Source organism: Eumetopias jubatus, unplaced genomic scaffold (assembly GCF_037043125.1).
Source record: "Eumetopias jubatus isolate StellerSeaLion01/CBP00866 unplaced genomic scaffold, mEumJub1_p1.0 scaffold_6, whole genome shotgun sequence".
Taxonomy (NCBI): Eukaryota; Metazoa; Chordata; class Mammalia; order Carnivora; family Otariidae; genus Eumetopias; species Eumetopias jubatus.
In genome coordinates, this window is record NW_028274812.1 from 25,449,852 (window position 1) to 25,467,234 (window position 17,383).

A 17,383-nucleotide genomic window follows, 5' to 3' on the forward strand; every position below is an offset into this window, starting at 1 on the left:
CCTGGATTAAATATCTCTATGCAATACTTAGCCACGCTGAAAAATCTCCATTTAGGCCAGGGAGATAGTGGAAATTGTTCTAACAGCTAGGTGCCTTGGAAGTCTCTTATGAGTTTAAGTTCACCGGCTCTCTGGTTGCAAGATAAAACCCAAAAAGGCAATCGACTTTATTTCGGTATGGTACTTTATGATTTCACTTATATCTTTACTGTGGGCAAAAAAATTCTCATTGATAATTTTATCTCTAATAATTTTTGCTTTTCGAAGTATTTTTCTTTTACTGGATGATGTTTTCCTACTTATGCTGTTTTCCAAAGGGACATTCCAAATATGGGGAAAAAAATGCTACAAGGGCTTGCAAATGAAATGCATTCTCTAACTGTCCAGATGTTCATTTCAATGCATGCATCATATAAATCTAAACTGATGAGAACGGTAATGGCCCAGCTCCATCTGTCTTAGTTGGTGAACTCTGAAACAAGAAAAATAAGAAATGTGCTTTTTTTAAGGTTATGAGTTTTAACAACTCAAGAAAAGAAAACACTTTTAACATTTTATTGTTTTGATTTTGTGGACAATAAAATTGACTTCCCACAATGGTCTTCTTTCTATACAACAGGAAAATACCATCTCTGTTTCAAAATGAGGTCCAAAAGATTTTTTCTATAATGAGTCTATGTTTGTAAGAAGACAAATAAAAACCCAAAGTAATCCCAGAACAAATCCTAAAATATGACCATTCTTTCTATTGCTTTTCTTTCTGAAGACTTCAATAAAACCTCTGTATCTTTTCGTTGTGCTTCATACATCTCAAGTGTAGGCAGGTATGATAATCTTCAATTTTTCCACCTCTGAGAATTTATATAAAATTATACAAATGTCATGTAACATAGCTTCATTTGTTGTTCAACATCTTTTAAGAGATCAGGAGAATGGCTTCAGATAAGGCCTGGTGTTAGGACCCCACAGCACCCTGTTCCTCTTATCCACAAAGCCATTCCCTTGGATTAACAAATATGGCTAGGCATCCCCAGAGCAGGGTTCTAGAAGAGCCAAATGCCCTTGATGCTACATGATACAGTGGTCTTACTGGAGTTTTCATTTTGGGGAGAGAGATGCAGAGCTGCATCTACCCACCCACCTTTCCAGTGAGATAACCCTGAAACACTCTAGGTGCACTTAGAGCAAGCAACCTGGGTTCTTAGGACATCTGAAAACTGTGTTGTCAACAGAGGCACGGTATTTCATTACTGATGTTTCACCCAGTCTTTCCCCAAAATATAGCATTTCCTGTAGATATGCTTGGGTGAGGAGGTACTTAACCTTGCACACATATTTGCTTAAATGATCTCCATAGTAACAGCCAGGGTTAATACTCACTCTGACCCACAAAGCTCCAGAGCTGGAATGCTAACAACATACCCTAAGAGAAGAGTAATTTCAAAGATCTACTTGTCTTGGTCTATTCAGGCTCCTGTAGCAAGATATCACCAAGGGTGCCTTATAACAAAAGAAATTTATTTCTCACAGGTCTGGAGGCTGAAAAATCTAAGGTCAGAATTCCAGCATTGTTGGGTGAGAGCTCTCTTCTGGGTCTCGGACTTTTCATGGTATCTTCATATGGCAGAAAGGGCCAGGGAGCTCTGTGGGGTCTCTTTTATAAGGGTACTTATCCCATTCATGAGGGCTCTGCCTTTATGACCTAATCACCTCCCAAAGGCCCCACCTTCTACCACAGTCACACTGGGGATTAGAGTTTCACTATAGAAATGGGGGGGAGTGGGAGGTCCATAGCATTAACTTACATATTATCAATGGCAAATACTCATTAGTTCCTACCAAAGCACCAACACTCAACAGCCATCATTCACAGTGCTGTAGAAATATCAGCATATCTCTAAGTAAAACCTTTACTCATCCTACCTGCTCATAGCATGCATTCACTGTGTGGGTACACTTGGCTGTGTCAATTCAGTTTTCAATATACATGTTCATAACTCTTTTCATTTATACTTCCTCTTCCTCCCCCCACTACTACATTATAAACTCCTCTAAATGCAAGAACTGGCCAAGAATCTATTTCTTTTATAATCTTTCGATAGCTCTTAATACAGTGCCCTGGACACCTTAGAATATTGGTGACAAACCACTAAGTCAGTAGAACTGGAAACAAAAGATTCTTTTTAACATGGAAGAAGCTAGTAACTCTGTTGATTCAAGGAGAAGAGACAAGTTCAGTATTTACGGTAGTGAGTGTTATTTACCATAAAGTGCATTTATTATCATAGTATAACGATTTCATTCAAGGAGTCAGCCAAGTAAAAAGGACATTTATGGTTTCATACACTGCCAAATTAGCACTGTCATTTAAAATTTTAAATAAGAAGATCTTGAAAAATTTACTGAAACCACTGAAATACCTTTAAAGGATAGAGTTAGTAATTTATCTTGTGGTATTAAAATTAAGTGTGTGGTTACAGTCTGGCACAGTGACATTTCCCTGATTAGCCTCTAGGTCTCTGGGACAATTTCAAAGGGGACTGTCCAAAGACAAGGATATGGGCTGGAAACTCACAAAGTCTTCTCTAGCCCAATGATTATTTAACTCATAGATTCAGCATGAAGATTGTGGTCTTGGCATTTTTTTTTTTTTTTTTTTTTTTTTTTTAGTAGAGCTACAGCACATCTTGGAATTCCAGAGTCTTTTCTCATAGGCCTACAGCGCAGTGACCACTATCTTTGTTCTTAACTCAAACACCATTTGATGTGCAGAGACTGGCCACCTCTGAGAGCACCAGGCCTGCTCTCTATCTGAGTGAGCATCTTCTGCGTTCCTCTGCCCCTGCCTTGATTCAGTTAAAAATTGAACAACTTTGGCATTTTCACTTTAACACCTACTTCTATATGTCCAATGCATGATATTTATTTTAAGTGTTTTGAAATCTCCAAATCTACTCATTTTTCACAAACCCATCTCATTAGCACTTTCTCCTGGCAACTCTCCATATATATATATATATATATATATATATATATATATATATACACTACTTAAGCAAAAAGAGCCATTATTCATTTCCATGTTTTTCATGAAGTGATAGAACCTGTCCCCAAATACTCAGACTTACTTATAAACTTGGTGGGCACCTTTATCTTCCCACATGAATAATAGCTTCATATTTTCAAGATAACATTCTGTTTACTATAAGAATCCTGCTAGAGTCGGCATGGTCTCATGCTCTGTGTAAGGTAAATACCCAATGTGCTTCTGAAAACTTTTGGAAAAAAGGCTTTGTCTCTCCTCCCTCAGCTGACCAGGTTGATACTCTCCCTGGTCCAGAGATCCATGCATAGAACTCCAGGGGCAAACATGGGTCTATTTGCAATATGGTTCTATAAATATTTAATAAACAGTTTGCGAGGAGGCTGACTACAGATCCATCTGTTAAACTGCTGGAGACATACCAGACACCATGAATTAACCACAGAATAGGTCCATTATATCGTCAGCGTTCGATAGAGGGCCAAAGATATGCAGCTGATCCCACATTCTCAGTAGACCAACACTGTGATAGGAGTGAAGCGGTCATAAGTGGGTGAATATAAATTCTTCTACCAATGAACCTAATTCCTTGTGAAAATCAGTTAACAATGCTCTGACCAATTTTAAACAATACAACCAGTTCTGATGTATATGTAAAAGCTGTATCTCCAAGCTAAGCCAAAGTTCTCAAGATCTGATTTCACTCACCAGGAGCTCTCAAATGTTGCCATTCCTCAATAAATGAAAATCAAGCCAGAAGAAATGCAAATGAATATAAGCTAGATGTCTGTATTCTTTGACATTCATTCAACTCTCAATACCTTATAAAGTTAATAAACGTAATTTGAAAACCAAACATCCAACAACCACAAAGTAGACTTCCACAGTGCTTTTGTCACACTGTGAAAGATGTTGTTTGTTTTCTAGGGAATGAAAAATGTCAGGATTTCTAATAAATCATTGATAGTTCATAAAAGGTTACGTCAACCTCCTTTAGAGCAAACAGACCTCTGTTAATATGGTAGGTGAAGAGCTGAAAACACTGATGCCAACTCTGTCTCTTTTAGCTTTCTGTGCTGTTTTCCCTTCCAGGGATAGTTTGGAAGGGAAATAAATGGGCTCAAATAAAAGTGAATGCAAGTTTTCATATACTTTTCAAGGTTTTTTTTTTTTTCCTTCTTCTTTTTTTCCCCCCTCACATCCTTACTTCTCTTCCTGTCCCCACACTCAAATATTGAGAAAGAAAAGTACTTCAGTGAGAGACAGCAACAGGTTCTTGGTTCGGACCAAGTGCCTTCTCAGCCTTTATTTATTTTAGCAGCCTTGCCCTTGAGACAAAAAATAAAGGAGTAGCATCTATTAGAAGAATCTCCTAAGGCAATTGTGTTGGAGGGGGAAGGGAGGAGACAAAAAAGTGCTTGACACCAAGAAAATAAGGAAATGACTTAAAGCTCTTGATTGCCCTCAGATTCACATGCCAGGAAGGAGAAATTAGCTCCTTTCTTTCCATCCCCACCCCCAGTTTAACACATATGCACACATTCACACATACCTATGCAAAGCAAATGCACAGACACATACACAAACTCACACTGGCATGAACACACAACACCTCCTGCAGTGTTTCAGGTAAAAGATAAGAAACCCATCTATCTCAGACGTATATATAGATATATATCTCCTTATTTCAACTAAGTAAATGTATGCTCTGGAGCATCATTCATTTGCTAGTCTGCTGCTATGAGTCTAACCAAAGCACCACCAGTAAACAATCTATTAGCATTTTGTGCAAAGCAGTAAACAAATATTTCATGCCATTTTATGGAGGGGAGCTAAGACAATGGCAGAGTGAATGGCAGAACTGCCACCCCCCAATAAGAATTATCGATGTAACGACTGGTCCATATTGCACATTTTAAGGCACCTATTTTATACACAAATTTTCTATATTATATATGGAAACAGATTCTCACCATTAAAGAATGATTAGAGCTTCATTTTGGCCATGGTTCCAAAAGATAACAACAAACCCCTTTTTAATTTAGGATTTTAGAAAGCAAAGCTTAACAGATAGGTACAGGTCATACTATCAAAAGGAATATCTGATTCTAAAACACAGGCTTGTTTACAGGGCATGAGAGCATTAAATAGAAAGATAACTTTAATAGATTATAATTTAAGCTCTTTGTTCTTGTGCTTAAAGAATAAATTAAATAATGATGCTGTTATTAGAATTTTCCAAATCCAAGTTCTATTAATGCCCAGGCTTGGAAAGTAAGTAAGTTCATTAATATATTTCTCTCATATGTAACATTATTCTAAAAATAATGCGATGTGTGCAATGTGTAAGGAAAGAACACGAAGCGGATGCTTCATGTCACCAGATTTGCCTTTGTCCTTTGCACTGGGAAATGGATCTCCTGAGAAAAAGAGAACAGGCTTTTGAATTTCTCTTCTCAATCAAAGGGACAAAAATTAACTCTTTCTTTGGCATCAGCTTTCTGGTTATAAGTACTAGCTGAAGAGCCCACCTGTACCACCACCTGGACAAACACCACAGAAAACCATTGCCACCTCTCCAAGAAGCCATGCAGGGTGGTCACACACTTTTATGCACCTCTGGGATCAGCTCTGCCACCAGCTCGAGCCCCATGTTGCCTTCTCACCCAGGCCTCTAGCAGGAGGGTTCACATCACAGAGTTGTAATGTATTAGAGCTGAAAGGGGCCACAGAGGTCATTTAGTTCAACATTCTCATCTCAGAGATGAGGAAATTAGATCTATACATTAAATGGCATGCCTAACACAGTACATTTTTGTCAATGTCTAGACTGAAATACATGTTTTCTGACAATCAGTTCTCTAGAATTTTGCTAGGCAAATCTCAGGGCTCAAACCAGCAAGCATCAGGAACTCATTAGAAACGCAGAATCTCAGTCCTCGTGGCAGACCTACTGTGTTAGTTGGAGTTCTCCAAAGGAAGAGAACCAATAAGGGGTGTTGTTTGTGTGTGTGTGTGTGTGTGTGTGTGTGTGTGTGTGTGTGTGTGTGTAGATTTATTTTGAGGAATTGGCTCGTGTGATTGTGGGAAGCAACAAACCTGAATTCCATAAGAAAAACTACCTGGCTGGAAACTGGGGCAGGAGTTCTGTGTTACAGTCTTGAGACACAATGCCTTCTTCTCTGGGAAACCTCACCTTTTGCTCTTAGGCTTTCAACTTATTGGATGAGGTCCACCCACATGACTGACAATAAACTCCTTTACTTAAAGTCGACTGAGTGTAGATGTTAATGGCCTCTACAAAATACCTTCACAGTAACATCTAGAATAGTGTTTGACTAAACAACTGGGCACTGTAGCCTAGACACATTGGCATATAAAATTTATCCAACACACTTCTTGAACCAGAATCTGCATTTTAACACGATCTCTGGTGATTCGTTCGCACATAAAATTTCGAGAAGCTATAATTTAGCTATTTGTAAGTTTGGGGGTATCAGAGCCCCAATTCTGTAACAGAGAAATCCAATATAACAATGCATTAGGTAATTTAGAAGTTTATTTGTCTCCCATGGAAAGTTTGAGCATTGTAGTCTAGGACAAGGAAAGAGATTTAGCAACCAGGAATCCAGGCCTCTTCTACTTGTTGCTCTGCCATCTCCAACATATGGCTCCCATTTCATGGTCCAAGATAACTATTTCCACCTCAGCCATCATGTCTTTGTTCTTATAAACAAAAAGAGAGAAAAGGGCAATGAAGAGAGTACTCTTTCATTCAAGAACCTGACCCAGAAGTTATACCATCACTGATGTTCAGATCCCATAGTCGAGAACTTGGTCATCTGGCCACATCCAGTAGCCAGAGGGGCAGCTGGGAAATATAGTCCTTTTACAGAATCATCCATTATTCCATAAAAATTCAGTAAGAGCAGAAGTCTGTAAAGAAAGAAGGGTTGACTGGCTACTAAAAGACATTTCTACCACTTATTTTTCTGCGCCAGGCTACTTCTTTTCTGCACCAGGGACTGCAGATGAAGAGGTGGTGGAAGCAGCAGAAGAGAGACAGCATCTTTCCTGCTTTCTTCTATAGTAGGGAGAAATGACCCCAGCATATCACTGGTAAGATGAGGAAACAGCTCATACTGTCATTTGCATCGATTGGTTACTTCCTCAATGTGGAGCCACTCTTGGCCAATGTGGCCAAAATGTAAACTTCCATTGTCCCAAAGAAGTAACAGTGGTGGAAGTAGGAGAATTTACACTCTCGCTTTTTTAATGTTTCATCACTTCCATCTCCTCACTGCCACACAGGGATGACTCACTTCTGCCTGTTTTCAAGGCCAAGAAGATGCATGAAAGAGGAAACAACTCCACTGAGAGTTTTTTCTTCTTGTTCAATCCTGGTCATTCTCATGACCCACAGCTGGGGAAAGAAGAATGCAGAACCACTTTCAGTGTTCATGTTGACACCAAAACTCTTTATTTCCTTTCCTGAGGCAAAGTCTGCATGTCTAGGAGTAACTGAGAAATATACTGAGGTATGCCTAGGGATGGTTTTATATGGGGGAGGATATTTGCATAGATATATTTTCATTTAATTGATGAAAGCAGCTTTACACAAAAGATTACTTAAGAGAAGAACCAAAAATCTGCAAAATATATCAACTTCTCTGTTTTACTACCTCCCACAATTACCCACAAACATACATGAAATTCCTTTAGAGACCAACCAGACATATTGTACAGAATCTGCTGTAACCAAGGTAACAAAACATTGTTTCTTTGTATCAACTTTTAAGACAAAAGAAATCACAGCTACGGTGAATGTTTCTTTGTAATAGTATTTATTGCTAAAATGTTTACCCTCATTTTCAAGACCTAGGTTGTATCAGACTATTTATTTTCTTCTGGGTACTAACTATAACTTTCAAAATGTAATTAGAAACACCTGCATTATAAGTCGAAATCTTTTGGGGCTATAAATAAGAATATAGCTTTGACATGATTCTAATTACTTCTATGTTTCTATGAAAAATTATTTATTAACATAACTGAATACTGGTTGACTAATACCTATATATTGATTACATGGTCCACAAGCATGACATACATAATGGTATATATAGTATAAGACACCATAAATAATTTGCATACTTATTATTTTATATAAAATCATTTGATATCTTTTTCACAAAACTTAACTCATTAATAATTATTTACCATCTGGTTCTATGATGAAATGGAATAAAACAATCCATCCCAAATCTTATGTACTCTTGTAAGAGTACCAATCCTCCCAAGTGCATATACACACACCTTTCTTAATGTAAGTACTCTCTTCAAAGTTTATATTTATATGAGGATTTCACTCAGATGCTCAACATTGTTCTACAAATAAAACCCTTTTGATGTTCATGATGGCAGAGCTCAGTAGCAGCCTGGAGTTCTGTGACATTATGTTCTCCCACTAAACTTTACCTTGGTGGTCTCAATTTGATATGAATCTCTGATGGACATGTTGGCACAGCCCTCATTCCTGCATGGGTTCCATGTTATCTTTTTAAAATAGCACTGTTTTATTGTCCAAACTGGACTCAGGCACTTTGACTATTATTATTTTGGGCTTCTGGTGAATGACTACAGATGGTGTGGTTGTTACCAAGTTCCTGAAAACTTTTACCTTGTGTTTAAATGTGTGTGCAATCAGTAGTGATTACAGTTTATCACATCTTGCAATTCCAAATTGACAGTGTTATCAATATCACTAATGTAATGATTGAGTTAATACTTCCATTGATTTAAACAATGGCTATATTTACTTTGCAAATTAATGATTGGTTATCAAAGTTTTTGCCTACCAGCTAAAATTTGAGGAAGAAACAAAAAACTTACACAAAGTAGCAAAGAGATGCTAGTTATAGAATCTTGGGCATGAAAAGTGACTGTTCTTCTGTATTTTAAAAGAAATAAACATTTTCTTACAGTTTAAGGAAGTAAAAATTAAGTTGTTATCAGAGTACCCCAATTTCCTCTGGGAGTGTGTCTTACTCAAGCTGCTTCTCTTGTATGTTTCCTTACATTAGGGAGAAATTGCCATGCTAAGGATCTGGATTTCTATTTCCTGGGACTGTGCTCCTCAAATGAATTAGTTTGACAAGAAAATTTCCATTCTCAGTTAGGAAATGAAAGCATAGGGCAGTGTAACGAGCATGTGATTGAACTTTACCAATAGCATAGACTTATTAGAGTTAGTCATAGTACAATTTAATATGTATTCTCAACTGTTTAGAAGAGAACATTGATTACCACTATTAAAGAAATCTGTCTAAAAATAGCACTGCATAGAACACATCTTAATGGTCTCTCAGAAGTGTCAAATTTAGTCAAATACATTCTAGTTTTGGCCATCACTATAAGCAATGTTTTTTAAATTCTCTAACTGATGTTAAGGGAGAAGAAAAATCACTCGTGTTGATTTATAAAATCAAATTGCAACTAGTTCTGAGCCCCACCATCCTGGATAGAAAAAAAACTGTTGTGATTGGGGGGCTTGTGGTCCTATGTAAGAGTCTCTCCCCTTTAAGCCACCATGATCTAAGGCTGCAGGCAGCACTTCTACTCACAGCCTCTGCTTTCCTTATAGACATATTGACCTGGGACCATTGCCCAGGTCCCAAGGAAAAGTCCCTTAGGGGATTTTTCCCCAGGCCATTCCTCTATCCATCAGAGTCCTGCCATCAAGCTGGTATTGCTAGGGAGACATGAACAAGCTATTGCCTATGTATTCACCACCCTCTTCACTCCTCAGTAACAAGGAGCCACAGTTTCTCACAGGTCAGCCATGTTCTGTTTATTCCACTCCTCTCAAAAGAGTCCCATCATCTTTCAGGGTTGGAAAATTCTGGCTGCCGTCACAGTGAGTTTGGATTTTCCAAAAAACAATAAAAATAATAGCAAAGCTCAGGAACAGTACCTGCTATATGTGGGCACTTCAAATACAATCACTTGCTTAATAATCACAACATGAAGAAAGATTTACCATTATTGTATCCATTTTACAAATGAAACTATTAGGTCACAGAGGTTAGGTGACTCATCATTTAGCCAGTAAGTGACACAGCCAGAATTCAAATTCATGCATTCTGGCCCCGGAGTCTATGCTCTTATTTTTTTTAAATTAGAGTTTATTCTTTTTTTTTTAAGATTTTATTTATTTGTCAGAGAAAGAGAGAGAGAGCACAAGAAGGGGAAGCGGCAAGCAGAGGGAGAAGCAGGCTCCCCACTGAGCAAGGAGCCCCATGCGGGACTCGATCCCAAGACCCTGGGATCATGACCTGAGCTGAAGGTAGATGCTTAACTGACTGAGCCACCCGGGTGCCCCAGTCTATGCTCTTAGCTACTACTTTACACTGCTTGTCCATGAGACAATCTCTTCATCTTTTCCTAAGTAAGATAAGTAATCTGTGACTTTCATCTATAGAGGCTTAATTGTACAGAGTAGTGACAAACGTTGGGGAAACAAAAAGATATGTCAAGGAAAATACTTGCCATACTTAACTCCTTCATGAAATACCTCCAGAAAAATGCAAACCACTGTTAAATTCTCAGTCAGGGGCGCCTGGGTGGCTCAGTCGGTTAAGTGTCTGCCTTTGACTCAGGTCATGATCCAGGGGTCCTGGGATCAAGCCCCACATCGGGCTCCCTGCTCAGTGGAGAGCCTGCTTCTCCCTCTGATCCTCCCTCCTCTCATGTTTTCTCTCTCTCACTCTCTCTCAAATAAATGGATAAAATCTTAAAAAAAAAAATTCTCAGGTTATTTTGCCATATATATGTATCTGAGGCCCTGCTGATTAAACCTCAGTCTGGTGTGAAACCTCCTTCTCCCTCCTCACAGGATATCAAGTGATGTCAATGCAAGAACTGACACCCATGTGCTCCAACCTACTTCCAATTATTCCTAAGCCAAACCAGGCAAAGGCAGTTGAACAAACATCTGATTACTTTCCTTCTTCTCTCATTACATCCTTCCTCTTTGCGCTATAATCCCTGGGAAGAACCCTTTCATTCCTCTATATTATAGCCACCTTCTATTCAAGATAACAAGCTTAACTTATACAGCTATTTTTTAGGTTATATTTTTGCAATTCAATTTTGTGGCTATGAAAATCTTACTTCCTAGGTAGATGATAAATGGATATTATAATAACTGTTCTTAGCTTTAATCCGCAACTCCCATTCCTTGAAAAGCCAGAAAATTAATGTTCCAGTTATTTATGGCCATGTAACAAACCACCCAGATACTTAGTGATTTAAAACAACAATCATCATTTATTTTGCTCACAAATTTACAATTTGAGAAGGTGTTGGCAGGAAGGGCTCATCTGTGTTTTAGAAGAACTTAACTGGGGTAGCCCAACTGGGCCTAGTGGATACACTTCCAAGAGGGCTTACTATATGGCCATAAAGTTAGTACTCAGCTGAGGCTGTTGGTCAGGTATCTTAGTGCCTTTCCATAAGGCCTTTCCCCAGAGCTGCTTCTTCCTCACAGTATAGTAACCGTTTTGCAAGGTAACAAAAGAAAGTGGAAACGCCAACCTCTAAAGTCCTGGGCCCTGCAATAGGCTAAGAGTCACTTCTGTTGTATTCTATAAGTTGTGGGGAGGAGGGAGCAGAGGACTGGAAAGGAACATAGACTCCACCTCTTAACAGATAAAGTACAAAGAACCTGTGGCTTCCATTAACCAACCATAGTTAATTTAGTAATTTTTAATCACATTAAGTAATTCTTAGGCTTTTGCACTTAGTTACTGTTTAAAAGTAAGTCAAAGGTCAGAACTTCTAGTGATGATAGAGTAAAAACAGTAGAAAAACTATGAAACTACACAAAATTGTCAAAAACATCTATCTAAGAGTTCTGAAAATCAACCAAGGGCAAAAAACAAATTAGAAAATGTTTATTTACGAAAAGCTGCTGACCATCCCGTAAGAAAAGTGGGAATGTGTAATGTTTCTGTTTGAGGTCATTCCCATCTCAGTATCCCACAGCTCAGATGGTGGGATACTGAGCAGAGCTGGCCATGAAAACCAGCAACTTTACTGTTGGTGTGGGCTGGCTTGTTTTTGAGCAGAAGGCAAACACTCCCTTCTCAATTGCACTGCTAGGGAAAGTAGCAAACTTGGGAGAAAAAGAACAGGAAGGCATACAGCCCTGCTAACCTGCATTGTAATTCCACTAGTAGAAGGCAGCAGAATAGGGACTAGAAATTTAACAGGGACATTCTTGAAATGAGGGAACCATAGATGGACCAGATAATTTCTCCACACATCCCTGGCTAAGGTGGCATGTACATGCAGAGGAGACCCATGAGGACCCAATCTACCATACATTACTGCCTGATTTAGTCTGCATAAACACAAAGAAATGACCTTGGAGGGTCCATGCTCTGTACACATCCATGGCTGACAGAAAGCCTATTTATTCATGCAAGAAAGACATAAGAAGGCCTAGCAAAAAGAAAAGATTGAACAAATTAGAAAAATGTCTGAATTTTGAAAGCACTCACCAACCCACACAAAACTACATCAATAGATGGTAGAAGGCTTTTTAAGACCAGCAATTAAAAAAAAGAAAAGAGAAAATAATTATATTCATCAGGGAAAAAAATCAGAATCTAGAATTTCTTAAATATATTATTTAAAATGTCTAGTTTCAAATGAAAAAAAAATTGAGACTTGCAATGGAACAGGAAAATATGACCCATATGCAGGAATAAAAAGATAGTCAAAATAAAATAAGTCTAAGTGAGCCCAGATGTTGGATTTGGCAAATGGAGGTATCAAAGCCACTATTATGAATATATGCAAATAATTAAACCTCATTTAAAGAATTAAAGAAAAATATTTTGATAATGAACCAACAAAATTTAAATGAAGAAATAGATTTTTTTAAATAAACAAAGCATAAATTTGAGAGTTTACAAGAAGAAAAAACAAGTGAACTTGATGATAGATGAATAGAAAGTATATCCCGAAGAATAGAGACAAGAAGATTGAAGAAAATTTAATAGCTTCAAAGACTACCTGTAAAAGTACATCAAAAATAACAAAATATTTGTAATGAGAGTCCCAGAAGGAGAAGAGAGAGAGAAAAGGTAAGAAAAATATTTGAAGGAATAATAGACAGAAATTTTACAAATTGAATTTAAAAATATTAACCTATAGATCCAAGAGGTTCAATGACATGCAGTTTGGATAGGTGTAGATATAAAACTAGACACATCATAATCAAACTGTTGAAAGCCAGAGGAGAAAAGGAAACCTTGAAAGCAAAGGAAAAAACAATTCATCCCATACACAGAACAACAATAAAACTAACAGGTAACTTCCCAATAGAAACAATAATGCTGGAAGTCACTGGAATAAAATGTTTTAACCCGTGAAAGAAAATTACAGTCAATAAAGAATATATAACCAGAAATTCTATCCTTTAAAAACGAAGGCAAAATAAACAATTCAGATTCAAACAAAGACTGAGACAAATAAATGCCACCTGACCTCCCCCACAAGAAATTCTAATGGTTGAAGCAGAATCCACATGGAAAAATGAAGAAACCAGAAATGCTAAAAATGTAGATAAATGTAAAAGATCGCATAAAATATTCTTTCCTTTCTTCTCATAATTTCTTTAAAATATATAACATTATATCAAACAATAATTATAATACTTACAATACTCTATTTTTGGGTTTATAGCATACTTATATGTAATATATGTAAAAATAATAGCACAAAAATGGTGAGGAAATAGAACTATATTAGAGGAAAGTTGTTACATTTTATTGGAATTAAGTTGCTATATTTTATTGGAATTACATCACCTAGGTAGACTCTAAAGTTAAATGCATATTGTAATTCTTAGAGCAACTGCTTAAAAAATGACTCAAAAGTATATTTAAACAATCATCAGAGTAATAAAATAAGACACTAAAAATATCTGTTAACACAAAAGGTAGAACAAAGGAACAAATATGACATTACATATAGAAAACAAACAAACAAAAGGCAGACACAGATTCAACCAGATTAATAGTTACATTAAACATGAATCAACTAGCCACATTACTCAAAAGGCTATTAGACTGGAATAAAAAGAGCATATATATATATATATATACTGTCAATAAATGGACTGGAATAAAAAGAGCATATATATATATATATATATACTGTCTACAAGAGAAACAGTTCAGATTCAAAGATACAGATAGATTGAAAGTAAATGAGCTGCAAAAGACATACTATGCAAATTTCATAGTTTAAAACTTTATGTATCAAAGAGCTGGAATAGCAAAAAGAAAAATAAGAAATATTGCTAGAAATAAAAAGGAACACTTCATAATAACAGAATGGTTAATACACCAGGAAGATATAATAATTACAAATGTGATGCACATTAAAAAGTCCCATATTACATGTAGCAAAAACCGACAAAACTATAAAGAGAAATAGACACTGCACCAATTACAGTTGGAAATTTCAATATTCCATTCTCAAACTGATATAACAACATGGAAAATCATCACAGATAAAGAAGACTTGAATAACATTATCAACTAACTTGATTTAACCGACATTTATGAAACTACCTAAAACCAGCAGAATATTTTTTTTTTCTTTTCAAGAACATATAGAACATTCTCAGTAGAGACCGTATGCTAGGACATAAAACAAGTCTCAATGAATTTAAAAGAATTAAAAAGCATTCAAAATATGTTTTACAGTACAATAGGATAAAATTAGAAATTGACAATAGAAAAAATCTAGGGAAATATCTAAGTATTTGGAAATTAAATAACACATGGTTCAAAGAAACCATAAAGGAAATTAGAAAATATTTTGAAGTGAATGAAAACAAAAACAATGTGTCATATTACATCAAAATAATGTGGGGGATGTAAATCAATGCTTAGAGTGAATTAATAGCTTTAACACCTATTTTAGAAGAAAAAATGAAAAATCTGAAATTAATAATCTAAACTTTCTCCTAAGAAACTAGAAAAAAAGTGTTAATTTAATACAAAATAAGCAGAATGAGGGAATAATAAAGATCAAGGCAGAAAATGATAATATAGAAAGAGAAAAACAATAAAGAAAATTAATGAAATAAAAAGCAGGTTCTTTAAAGATTAAAACATTGATAACTCTTTAGCTAGACTGGCCAAGAGAGAAAGACAGAGAGGAAAAGAAAGAAAACAAAAATTACCCGGAATACCCAGAAGAATGTTGAAAAAGAAAAGCAAAGCTGTTGGCATCACAATTCCGGATTTCAAACTCTATTACGAAGATGTAATCATCAAGACAATATGGTACTGGCACAAAAACAGACACATAGATCAATGGAACAGAACAGAGAGCCCAGAAATCAACCCTCAACTCTATGGTCAACTCATCTTCGACAAAGCAGGAAAGAATATCCAATGGAAAAAAGTCTCTTCAACAAATGGTGTTGGGAAAATTGGACTGCCACATGCAGAAGAATGAAACCGGACCATTTCCTTACACCACACATAAAAATAGACTCAAAATGGAGGAAATATCAAAATTTGAGACAGGAATCCATTAAAATCCTTGAAGAGAACACAGGCAGTAACCCTTCCAACTTCAGCCACAGCAAATTCTTCCTAGAAACATCACCAAAGGCAAGGGAAGCAAGAGCAAAGATGAACTCTTGGTACTTCAAAATAAAAAGCTTTTGCACAGCAAAGGAAACAGTCAACAAAACCAAGAGACAACCAACAGAATGGGAGAAGATATTTGCAAATGACATATCAGATAAAGGGCTAGTATCCAAAATTTATAAAGAACTTATCAAACTCAACACCCAAAGAACAAATGATCCAATCAAGAGATGGGCAGAAGACATGAACAGACATTTTTCCAAAGAAGACATCCAAATGGCCAACAGACACATGAAAAAGTGCTCAACATTGCTCCGCATCAGGGAAATCCAAATCAAAACCTCAATGAGATACCACCTCACACCAGTCAGAATGGCTAAAATTAACAAGTCAGGAAATGACAGATGCTGGCGGGGATGTGGAGAAAGGGGAACCCTCCTACACTGTTGGTGGGAATGCAAGCTGGGGAAGCCACTCTGGAAAATAGTACGGAGGTTCCTCAAACAGTTGAAAATAGAGCTACCCCATGACCCAGCAATTGCACTACTGGGTATTTACCCCAAAGATACAAATGTAGGGATCCGAAGGGGTACGTGCACCCCAATGTTTATAGCAGCAATGTCCACAATAGCCAAACTGTGGAAAGAGTCTAGATGTCCATCGACAGATGAATGGATAAAGAAGAGGTGGTGTATATATATATATATATATATATATATATATATATATATATATAAATGGAATATTATGAGCCATCAAAAAAATGGAATCTTGCCATTTGCAATGACGTGGATGCAATGAGGGTCTTATGCTAAGCAAAATAAATCAGAGAAAAACAAGTATCATATGATGTCATTGATATGAGGAATTTGAGAAACAAGACAGAGGATCATAGGGGAAGGGAGGGAAACACGAAATAGGACAAAACCAGAGAAGGAGACAACAAAAAGAGACTCTTAATCTCAGGAAGCAAACTGAGGGTTGCTGGAGGGGAAGGGGGTGGGAGGGATGGGGCGGCTGGGTGATAGACATTGGGGAGGGTATGTGCTATGGTGAGCGCTGCGAATTGTGTAAGACTGATGAATCACAGACCTGTACCCCTGAAACAAATAATACATTAATAAAAAAAAATGTACCAAAATCATTTAGGAAAGAAGGGACATTGTTACTGACTCTGCAGAAATTAAAATATAGGGTAATATGAACAACTCAATATCAATAGATTAAACAATTTATGTATTTAGGGACAATGTCTTAGAATGACACAATTTTCAAACTAACTACAGAAGAAACAGATAATCTTACTAAATCTATAACCAGTTAAGAAATAAAATTAATAATTACAAATTTTTCCACACAAAAAAGCTCAGACCCAGAGAGTTTCAATCATGATTTCTATCACATAGCTTAAGAGAAAATAATATCAACTTTACACAAACACTTTCTAAAAATATAGAGGAGGAAATACTTCTCCACTTATTCTATGACCCAGAAACATTCTGATACCAAAGCCAGAAAAAGTCATCACAAGAAAACAGCAGACCAGTACATCTCATGAACATGAACGTATAGAACAACCCATTAGAAAATGCTAGCAAACTAAATCCAGCAACACACTAAAGTATGACTAGTAAGCACATATAAAGATACTCAACATATAAAG